Genomic DNA, 11072 nt, shown 5'->3' on the forward strand with positions numbered 1-11072 from the left:
AAGACTGTACTTTCAGGGATTATTTCTATAGTTTGTAACTAGAGAAGTGTGGTTGAAAGCGTATGATCTCGCTAACCACAAGGATGAGTTAAAGTAATCTTTTCTGAGCATGAAGTGAGTGGATAGTATTGCTTTAATGTATCTGCTGTCTGCTAGTGATGAGTGTTCTTGTGTTCCTTTTGGGAAGCTGAGAGGAAAAGAGCACAGACTGAGTGGTTAGTCCTTATAAAACAAGTTTAAAAATAAATGTTTTGGCTTTTTTTGTATTATCTGAACTTGTTTAAAGCTTTTCTTCAGTTCTCTTTAAAAAAAGTAAAGGTAGTGTGAAAATGGTGTTTTAGAAGTTTCTAGTTCAGTACTTACTGAAAGAGTTTAAAGATTTCTTTATGCTGCTCTCTCTTTTTTTTCTTGTAATCTATTTCAGTATTTAGGTAGGGTCCTGTGTCTGCACGTTCTTTTCCTTTTCCATTTGCCTCTCCACTTCTCTCTTCTTCCTGTCCCATTTTTGGGAAGCCCCTATTTTACTTCTCCTGCTCTGGCAGGGGGTACACAGTTTGCTCTTGGCCCCAAGCACATCAGACAATCCACACAGGATCTGAGAGTAGCTGTCTCCTGGCTGTATAGTGTGTAGAGGGTTCTAAAGCTGTCTCAGGGTATGTCTACACTATGGGATTATTCTGATTTTACAGAAACCGGTTTTTGGAAACATATTATATAAAGTCAAGTGCACGCGGCCACACTAAGCACATTAATTCAGCGGTGTGCATCCATGTACCGAGGTTAGCATCAATTTCTGGAGCATTGCACTGTGGGTAGCTATCCCATAGTTCCCACAGTCTCCCCCACCCATTGCAATTCTGGGTTGAGATACCAGTGCATGATGGGGCAAAAACAGCATCGCGGGTGATTCTGAGTAAATGTCATCAGTCAATCCTCCCTCTGTGAAATCAATGGCAGACAATCATTTTGCGCCCTTTTCCCTGGATTGCCTGAGCAGACACCATAGCACGGCAATCATGGAACCCGTTCAGCCTTTTGTCACCGTCACTGTATGTCTACTGGATGGTGCTGACAGACGCGATACTGTAACACTACACAGCAGCATTCCCTTGCTTTTTGCAAGTTAACAAGGATGGTTACCAGCCATACTGTACCATCTGCTGCTTTGCAAGTTTACAATGATAGTTACCAGTTATACTGTACTGTCTGCTGCTGTCCTGGATGCTCCTGGCTGGCCTAGGTGAGGTTGGCCAGGGGTATATGGACAAAAATGGGAATGACTCCCCAGGTCATTCTCTTCTTTAAGTTTTGTCTGAAGGGAGAGTCAGTCCTGCCTAGACTATCAGGCAAGCCTCCTAAAGAACCAGAGAGACAAACGGTCGTTCCAGCTCAGAGCCCCAGACATCCTGCAGAAATGATGGGCTGCATGCCATTCTAGGGGGTGCCCTGCAACAACCCCATCCATTGCTTCCCTCCTCCCCCACCCCTCCTGGGCTACCGTGGCAGTTATCCCCCCATTTGTGTGATGAAGTAATAAAGAATGCATGAATTTGAAACAACACTGACTTTATTGCCTCTGCAAGTAGAGTTCAAAGTGGGGAGGGGAGAGAAGCCTCCAGCTGCTATGATATTCCAGGCAGGACTGAATCTCCATTAGACAAAGCTTAAAGAAGAGAATTACCTGAGAATCATTCCCATTTTTGCCCAGGCACCCCCAACTGACCTCACCAAGACCTGCCAGGAGCACTCATGGGACAACGATGAGGGATATCAGTCCTACCATACCATCTAGAGAAGGGGAGGGGACACTGCTGTGTAGTGCTGCAGCACCACATCTGCCAGCACCATCCAGTAGACATACAGCGACATTGGAAAAAAAGGCAAGAAATGATTTTTTTCCCTTTGCTTTCATGGGGAGGGAGGGGGACAACATATACCCTGAACCACCTGCGACAATATTTTTGACCCTTTAGGCTTTGGGAACTCAGCCAATAATTCAAATTGTTTTCGGAGAGTGCAGGAACTGTGGGATAGCTACAGACGTCAGTTGCCCCTCCCTCCATGAGCGTCCATTTCATTCTTTGGCTTTCTGGTACGCTTGTCTCAGCTCTCAGCTCTTAAGTTTCAGCACTGTGTCGAGTCCCTGTTGTGGCCTCTGTCTATCATGGCCTTGGAGATTTTTTCAAATGCTTTGGCATTTTGTCTTTTGGAACGGAGTTCTGATAGAACAGATTCATCTCCCCATACAGAGATCAGCTTCAGTATCTCCCGTACGGTCCATGCTGGAGCTCTTTTTGGATTCTGGGACTGCATGGTCACCTGTGCTGATCGGCGCGCCATGCTGGGCAAACAGGAAATGAAATTCAAAAGTTCACGAGGCTTTTCCTGTCAACCTGGCCAGTGCATCCGAGTTCAGATTGCTGTCCAGAGTGGTCACAATGGTGCACTGTGGGATAGCACCCGGAGGCCAATACCATTGAATTGTGGCCACACTAACCCTAATCCGAAATAGCAATACCGATTTCAGTGCTACTCCCCTCGTCGGGGAGGAGTACAGATACCGGTATTAAGAGCCCTTTAGATCGATCTAAAGGGTTTCATTGTGTGGACGGGTGCAGGGTTAATGCGATTTAATGCTGCTAAATTTGATATAAAATCGTAGTATTGACCAGGCCAGAGAGAGCAGCAGGTTTCCCCTATTGTTTCCTGCTCTTGTTTTCTTGATTAGTTTCTCCTCTACACCAACTTGGTTGGCTTCTTTCTCAGCCTGGCTAGCTCAGTTGGTAGCACATCAGACTTTTAATCTGAGGGTCCAGAGTTCAAGTCTCTGGTCAGGTGATAAACTACTCCCCAAGATCTTAAACTGTCTTTCTCATGTCCTCTTTGTTACTTTTTCTCTTCAGGATTTTCCCTTTCCTCAGAAGGGCCTTTTTGTGTGTGGGTTTGAAGGGGCAACTTCCTGACAGCCCCTCTGTCCTTGCAGCCTGGAGGAATAAAGGTCTCTGGGCATAGAGCATGTTCCTCCCCTGTGCGCGCGCGCACGCACACACACACACAAACACACGCACGCACGCACGCACACACACACACACACACCTGAAAATCCCTAAGGAATTAGAATCACCTGCTGCCTTCCCCTTTCCTGTTGGATCCCCAACAAGGATGCTCTTCAGCCTAAACCCATGTCCCCTCTTTTCCCAGTGCCCCTCAATCCCAGCCCTCAGTCCCTCCTATGCTCACTGCTCCTCACTCCCAACCAGAGCCTGCTCCTCTTCACCCTTCTCCTCTGTCCCAATCCACAGCCCCCTCCTATTCCCAGTGCCCCTCAATCCCCATCCACAGGCCCCCTTCTCCTCACGCTGCTCCTCAATCCCAACCCACAGCTCCCTCCTTCCCTCCAGCAGCAGGTGCTTCAGACCCCCTCAGGAAGATTTTCTTGCAAGGTTTCGTGTAGGAGTCTGCATGTGGATTTTACAATATGTTGGAAATCTGTTGGGTTGCTTGCCGAAATGATCACTTGTGGCTGGTGTTGGATTCCCAGTCTCCATGTTACAGGTGCATGAGAAATAAAGGGTTGTTATCCTTGTTGTGTGAATCGAGGGCAGCACAACTGTGCTTGGCAGACCCCGATTGAGGGACTCACCCTCAATTCAATAGCACTTGCTAGGCAGGGGACAGGGGTTCCAAAGCCAAGTGGGCCAAGCTCTGGGTCTCAATACTAAAATTGAGGTGTCAGACCAACGTTAGGACAGGGTGGTTGTGAAGAGATGAGTGAGTCCCTAGACAACATAGTGAGTATGGAGCCTTCTTATTTCCCCCCTTTTCCACCCAGGATGGCAGGTGAACTCTACAGAGGCACCTCTGGGCTTGCACTGACTAAGGACAACAGCTGTGAGTGGGGTGCAGAGAGGGGATGGCTCATGTTAAAGGACTTTTGGTTGCTGGACTTACGAATCGTAGGGAGAAGGACACTGCCCAGATTATTTGGGGGGGGGGGGGTCTTTCCCTCATGGTTTACGTTTATGTGTTGGGGCTGCTGACATGACTTCTGCTAACCCTGGGCTTACATTGCAGTGTAGACATACCCTGAGAGGGCATCTATACTGTGATAAAATCCCTGTGGTCCGGCTGGCCTGGATGAGCTGATTTGGGATCCTGGAGCTCATACTGGAGCCCAGGCTTGGAGACCCTCACCCCTCATGGGGTCTCGGAGGCTGGGCTGAAGCCCAATTCTCTACACTGTAATTTTATAACCCTGCAGCACACGCCCCACAAGCCTGAATCAACTCACCCAGGGCTTGAGAATAGTGACGTGGGTGTGTTAATGGCAGTGTAGACATAATGCTAGGCTATGTCCACACTACAATGAAACACCCATGGCTGCCCCGTGCCAGTGCAGGCTCCCAGGCTAGGGCTGTGGGGTGGTAAATTTGCACTGTAGACATCTCAGATCAAGCTCAATACTGGGCTCTGGGACCCCACGAGGTTGGGAGGGAGTTTAGCAAGCAAAAAAGGTAAAATGTCAGTGGAGTATTACCCTGGACTCAATGGCAGTTCTCCATTGGTCTGTCTGCTTTGGGGCAGGGACAATAACACGTCCTGCTGCATTCGTTATTTCAAAGGGCGGTTTAGGATTTTCTTTCTCACACACGGTGCACGAAGCAGGACTCAATCCTTGGTGTAAACTAAATGAGCTGCTCACAGATTCTGGCAGCTACAATGAGCATTTGCTGTGAGAGCCCAGACCTGCCCCTGTCCCAGAGGGAGGGGGGTCATCTGTGAGAAGCTGGACCACTGATCTATCAGCTCTTAGCTCCCAAACTTTCAGTAATTCTGTTATCAGTGCCTGTGAGTATAATCTAAACAGCCATACTGGGCTGGACCAAAGGCCCATCTAGCTCTGTGTTTTGTCCTCTGACAGTAGCCAATACCAGGTGCCCCACAAGTTACACAACAAGTCACCAGTGGGAGTTGAACCCAGGATTTCCTGTTTACAAGGCAGGCACTTTAGGCAGCTAAGCCATGGTGCCTACCTATGGCTAAACTACCGTGTCTGCCCACACCTGACTCCCTGCCATCCCCACTGGGGACTGACAAACTTTGCTTGTGTTTGGATTCTGCAAAGCAGAGGAGCAGGTGAGGTTTTCCTTGCAAGCTGTGTGTGTGTGTGTGTGTGTGTGTGTGTGTGAATCTTTGGCCAGGTCTGCACTACAAAGTTATTTCAGCATCATTATATTGCTCAGGTGTGTGAAAAACACACAACAGTCCCTCGGTCGGCAGCTTGTGGCTGGTGCACACACTGCAATGCCACGTCTGGGGACAAAACTTCCCTCTTTTGGTGACAAAATAAAACCACCTTGACAAGAGATCTAGAGCTTTTTGCAGCAAACTCAAAGTGACAAATTGTCAGTCTAAATGCTGCTGGTCATTATATCACCATAACTGGCCTCCACCAGTATCCCACCATGCCTGCCGTGAAATCACCTGCCCTGCATTCCTGTTACAGAGGTTGGGTCGCTCCCCTTTCATAGCTCCAGAAAGTTCTGACAGCTGAGCTGCTATTTACACTGGAATTAGGTTAATATAACTGCATTGTCAGCCTAAGTAATGTAATTACTCCAACCTAATTTTGTAGTGTAGACCTGTCCAAAGAATCACACACACACCTTGGGACCAAAACTTCACCTACTCCTCTGCTTTACAGAATCCAAACATGAGCAAAGCTTGTCAGGGCCCAGTGGGGATTGGCAGAGATTCAGGTGTGGGCAGACACAATGGCTTAAATAACCACAGGTGTCATAGTTTAGCTGATTAAAGCACCTGTCCTGTAAACAAAAGATTCTGGGTTCAACTCCCAGTGGTACCTTGAGGAGTGGCTTTTGGGGCACCTGGTATTGGCTACTGTCAGAAGACAAGATTCAGAGCTAGATGGACCTGTGGCTTAAATTACACTCACAGGCACTGATAATAGAGTTACTGAAAGTTTGGGTGTTAAGAGCTGATAGGTCAGTGGTCCAGTTCCCTCAATGTGGTTTTACCATTTCCACTTGCTAAACTCCCTCCCAACCTCTATAAAATTACAGTGCAGACATATGGGCTTGAGCCCAATCTCTGAGGCTCCATGAGGGTTTCTGAACCCAGGCTTCAGTGTGAACACAAATATTTGCACCACAGTTTTTAGCCCCTCAGCTTTAGCTCCAGGAGCCCAAGTCAGATGACCCAGGCCAGCCCTGCTGCCATCTTTATCCCAGGAGAGATGGACTCTAAGGGTACGTCTCCATTGCAGTGTCAGCCCAGGTGTGGCACGCTGTGCTCAAAGCAGCACCCTGCAAGCCCCATATTCACCACTCTCATATAATGATGAGATGGTTTGTACAAAGTCTGCCTGGTGAGGTGTCATTTCAAAAGTCTTGATCTGTTGAACATTAATATCTTGTTGGATTGTGTGTGCTCGCATTGGTTGGGAAGTTTTGAAGTTTTGCTCTGTGTGTGTTACTGAAATATGAGGTTTCAAAATGCCCCCCACCAGCCTTTCAGGTGCGACAAGGGAGGAGCCAGACTCGCTGCTGGCCCATTGACGGGATCCACACTCCCAAGGACTATCCCAGGAACCGTGTACAATGCAGCCGTCTCCGAGATAGCACAGTGACAATGGACACTGCTTGACTCACATGGTAGCAAAGGAGCTTCCTAGCAAGTTGGAAGAAACTATGAAAGGGAGGAAGAGACATCATGACTTGGCCTCTCTCCCCCACACCTCAATACCTGTAAACACATCTGGAGGACAAACACTGAACTGAGATGAATCAGAAGAGAATAATAATATAGATTCAAATCAACGTCCCCAAACAGACTAGTATGGGTGTTTCAGCAGAAAATTTTCAGTCTGGGGAATTTTGTTTTCTCAGTCAGACCTTGCCAAGGGAAGCAGGGAGAAAATGTTTGAGTTGCCTCCTTCAGAACAGCTTGGTCTAGACACTAGCTCTGGTTCACTGCTCTGGGCTTGCTCGGGTTGAGGATATTTTAATAATTTGGGGAGGTGCCAGGGTGGTTGAGGGAGATGAGGAGGATGTTCCCTTTTGAGATAAAAACTAAGAAATACAGAACTAGAGAATTTTTTTTTTTTTTTAGAAATCTGGGATTTAGACATTTTATTTAAAGTAAGGGCGTTCTGAGTTTCTGTTTGCAAGAAGTACCATTGTTTGATCTGTCATTGTACCAAATGGGGAGATGGTTGTCTATAAAGGATGGGTGAAGACTAAATGCATCCGATGAGGATGGGATTTGAACCCACGCATGCAGAGCACAATGGATTAGCAGTCCATCACCTTAACCACTCGGCCATCTCATCAGAACTGTAAAGAAAAGGACAGGAGGAGAAATCTAAGGCCGGCAGAGACAGGGGCAATAAGGCATTTTTAAATACTAAGCGGAAGCAGGGGCTGAATGAGCTCCCTCCTCACATCTAGTGAGGAGCTGGGGGAAAGACTTCAGGAACAGACGATGTTTGCATAGACAAACCTATTCTGCCTAGATATGCAGCATGATGGGGCCACTTTCCCAAAAATGACCAGTTTTGGCTGGTGGCAGGTTACAAATCACTTTAGGATTGAGTGGAATGAAATGTTATTATCCTTCCTGCATGAGTGAAGGGCAGCAGAACATACCTAGTCGGTCCTGATGGACGGGTAGGTGGGTGAGGAATAGCTTTTATTGGACTTCATAGAAGTGATTGAGAACGTCACCCTAAACCAGTGGTCCCCAAACATTTCACACTGTGCCCTCTTATCCAGTTGGGGGAGGGCAAAACCAGAGCTTGAGGGACTCAGCCCTGGGTGGTGGGGCTTAGACTTTTGGCTTCAGCCCCAGGCCCTAAGAAGTCTAATGCCAGCCCTGGTGACCCCATTGAAACAGGGTTATGACCCACTTTGGGGTCCTGACTCACAGTTTGAGAACCACTGCTCTATGTTGATGGGAGAGAGTTTTCCTGTGGGTGTAGTTAATCCACTTCCCCAAGAGATGGCAGCTATGTCAGTGGGAGAAGCTATATCAGTGGGTGTGCAAGCTGTGGTGTTTGCCACATTTAACAAGTTTAATCAAACCCCATTTTGAAAACCATCTGTAGCCTGGGAATGGCAAAGGACCTCGATGAAGGAGGGTCTGTCCTTTAAAGTCCTGGAGATCATGAGTCCATGCTTTTGCCATCATGGGAGTATAGCTGAGTGGTAAAGTGCTTGATTGCCGATCAAGTGGTCCTTGATTCAACCCCCAGTGTTTTCTTATAACCTTCTTTCTTTTTTTAAAAAAAAGGAAAACATTTTCATTTTCATTCTCCATTCTGTTCAGGAGCTCCACTGTACAGGGTTGCTTGATATGGATGTAAACACTCAACATTTCACTGTCCAAATGCATAAATACCTAGCAAAGCTGTCTATCAGCTGAAATCAGTTTCAGTCTTCAAAGTGTCAATTTATGTTTTCATCAATTAAACAAAGGTATCATATGAATGTACATTTGCAGATCCCTCTTCTCCAGGAGCTGTGCTGTGCAGAAGAACAAGAGTCACATCCAGCTGCAGTTCATGAGTCTGATAACCAAAGAGCTGTTGCCAGCTCAAAGAGCCTGAGGCGGAGCAACAGCAGGGTTCATTGCCCGGTGTGCGTAGCACTAATTGACACACCAGGGTGGAGAAGCAAAACCAGGTTTATTTGAGCCCAAATAAGGTGCCAGGGAGAAAAAGCATCTCAAATCCTGCACACCCGTGCGCAGGCAGGGTCCCAGCATTTATACCCCACTTGTTTGTGTAAGCCTTTTGTTTGGTTTTCCCCCTCACCCCTCCCTTCCCAACAGCAGTTACTTTAAACATTACATTTCAGCGTGTTAGAAAAGTTCTCATTCGCATGCTTATCTATGGCCTTCACAGCACAAACGCATACAGATTTTCCTCCCCCCTCTCCCCCTCCTCCCCGCCGCTTCTGCTGTTTTAAACTCCTGCATTTGCAAGCTGAGACAGCTGACAGTTACACATTTTGCTTGCTGTCTGTTAGCATCTTAGGCTGGTTAAAGTTCACAGCATGGAAGACCTCTGTTCACTCAGGCCTGTAGTCACAACTTTGGTTTACTTAGGCCTAGTGACACCAACAGAGCCAATAAATGTTCTGAGGGCTGGAGAAAAATGCCTTCTAGTGAGCTATTGAACAAGCTCAACCTGTTTAGCTTATCAAAAGAAGATTGAAAGGTGACTTCATTGAAGTGTTGAGGGGCCTTAATGGAGAGAAAAGATTGGATAGGAAAGGGCTCTTGAATCTAGCAGAGAAAGGCATAACAAGACCCAGTGGCTGGATGGTGAAAAAAGACAAATTCATATTACAAATAAGATGCAAATATTCAACAGCGAGGATGATTCACCACAGGAACAAGTTACCAAGGAAAGAGGTCGATTTGCCATCTCCTGATGTCATTTAATGAAGACTAGACGCCTTTCTGGAATGTGTTTGCCCCAAAGTAGCTCTTGTGTCATACAGGAGGCCTGTGATATGCAGGGGGTCAGATTAGATGCTCTAATGGTCTCTTCTGACCATCAAGTCGACTAATTTCTGAAAAACTGAGCGTAGCATTGGGAGCAGCGTCTGATGTTTTCCTGTCTAGCCGGCTTGCTGCCTAGAACGAACGCTCCTTGAGTGGGGTGATCCACAGGGAGTAGCTTAAACCTCCAAAGTGCCTGGGCAGGGGCAGGACATTAGCACAGCAAGGGAGGGTTGTGGCAGTGACATCACAAAGGCTTTTTGCAGGACCTCAGACTATTGGTCAAAAGTGGTGGGGAGGTGGTGACCTCACAGAGAGATGCTGACATCAGGCAGGCAGGACAGGGGTGAGGGGCCAGGAAACCTGAGAGACCCCTGTGGCTTTGCTTCAGCAAGTCTCCTTCTCCAGGTCTCTCTTTGAGGACTGAGAGAGTATTCGGGTTCATGGACGTGAGCGCCAGGAGGAACCTCTTTCGAGTTTTCTCCTTCCCTTTTCCTGATTTTACTAGAAAACAGACGTCCCAGTTTAGAAGGTAAGAGCCTCCTCAAGGTTTGAAACCTGTTCAGTCTGATCCATCTGGTGACAGTTGAATTCTAGGCATGGAAAACATGAACTTAAGGAGGCAGAATTTTATTTCGCACCTGGGATTTTGTCCCATAGAATCACTGTGGTCATTAGGGTTTATCCTTTTTGTTTCACCTTTTCCTCCATCCATCCCTTCCTCCTTTCTCTTTGTCTCTTGCTTCTTTTGTCCTTTCACCTGTTCCCCTCCCAACACCAGGAGCGGTGTGTGTGTGTGTGTGTTGCAGGGGAGTGCTCAGCAGCTCCCACTGTGGGAGGTCCACCCAAAAATGTGGGGCTGAAATAGTGCTCGGGCAGTGAACCACACCAGTGACCTGGGCCATCCTTTGGGCTCTCTGGTGAGAACCCTCAGCCTCCCATCCTCAGTCTCTACCCTGATTGGCTGAGCAGGGGGTTATTGACAGGGAGGAGACTCAGGTCCTTGTTCTCTTTTAAGACCAAGGAAATAAGTCAGAACCAGTCATACGTTAGACAAATTTTGCTGCTTCTCTTCATTAATGGTCTCTGAGCAGTTTATGATTCTCTCTAACATTGCAGTTCTCCTCAAATGCTTGCTGAATAATTACTGTGCACTGTTGTTGGTCTGGAGCTCATCCGAGAGCACTTTATTCAGGTCATTCAATGTGTGAAATTCAAGGTCTGATGGTTAGTTTGAAAATCAGGGCTCTTGGGTCCTACTCCCAACTCTGCCACTGGCTGGCTGTGTGACCTAAGACAAGTTAATTCTCCTTTCTCAGCCTTAGCTTCTCCCTCTTTCAAGTAGGGATAATGATGATCCGCTCCTGCCTGCCTCACGGTGGGTGGAGGATGGGGATCCATCGGAGAGTGTCACTAGGAGTATCAGAGGGGCTGTGTTAGTCTGGATCTGTAAAAGCAGCAAGGAGTCCTGTGGCACCTTATAGACTAACAGACGTATTGGAGCATGAGCGACTGCACATGGCTAAGCAAAGAGAATAAACCCCAAA

General features: G+C 47.4%; 2 non-coding genes across 2 annotated transcripts; one reads left to right on the forward strand and one right to left on the reverse strand.

Annotated features, from left to right (window-relative positions):
* On the forward strand, nucleotides 1-217 carry LOC120393958. The gene has a single exon (XR_005592183.1). It is a non-coding gene; the product is annotated as a small nucleolar RNA U3 (small nucleolar RNA).
* Nucleotides 218-7269: 7052 nt separating this feature from the next.
* Nucleotides 7270-7351, reverse strand: TRNAS-GCU. The gene has a single exon. It is a non-coding gene; the product is annotated as a tRNA-Ser (tRNA).
* Between the last annotated feature and the right edge of the window lie 3721 nt (nucleotides 7352-11072).

The sequence above is a fragment of the Mauremys reevesii genome, unplaced genomic scaffold (assembly GCF_016161935.1).
Source record: "Mauremys reevesii isolate NIE-2019 unplaced genomic scaffold, ASM1616193v1 Contig4, whole genome shotgun sequence".
Taxonomy (NCBI): domain Eukaryota; kingdom Metazoa; phylum Chordata; order Testudines; family Geoemydidae; genus Mauremys; species Mauremys reevesii.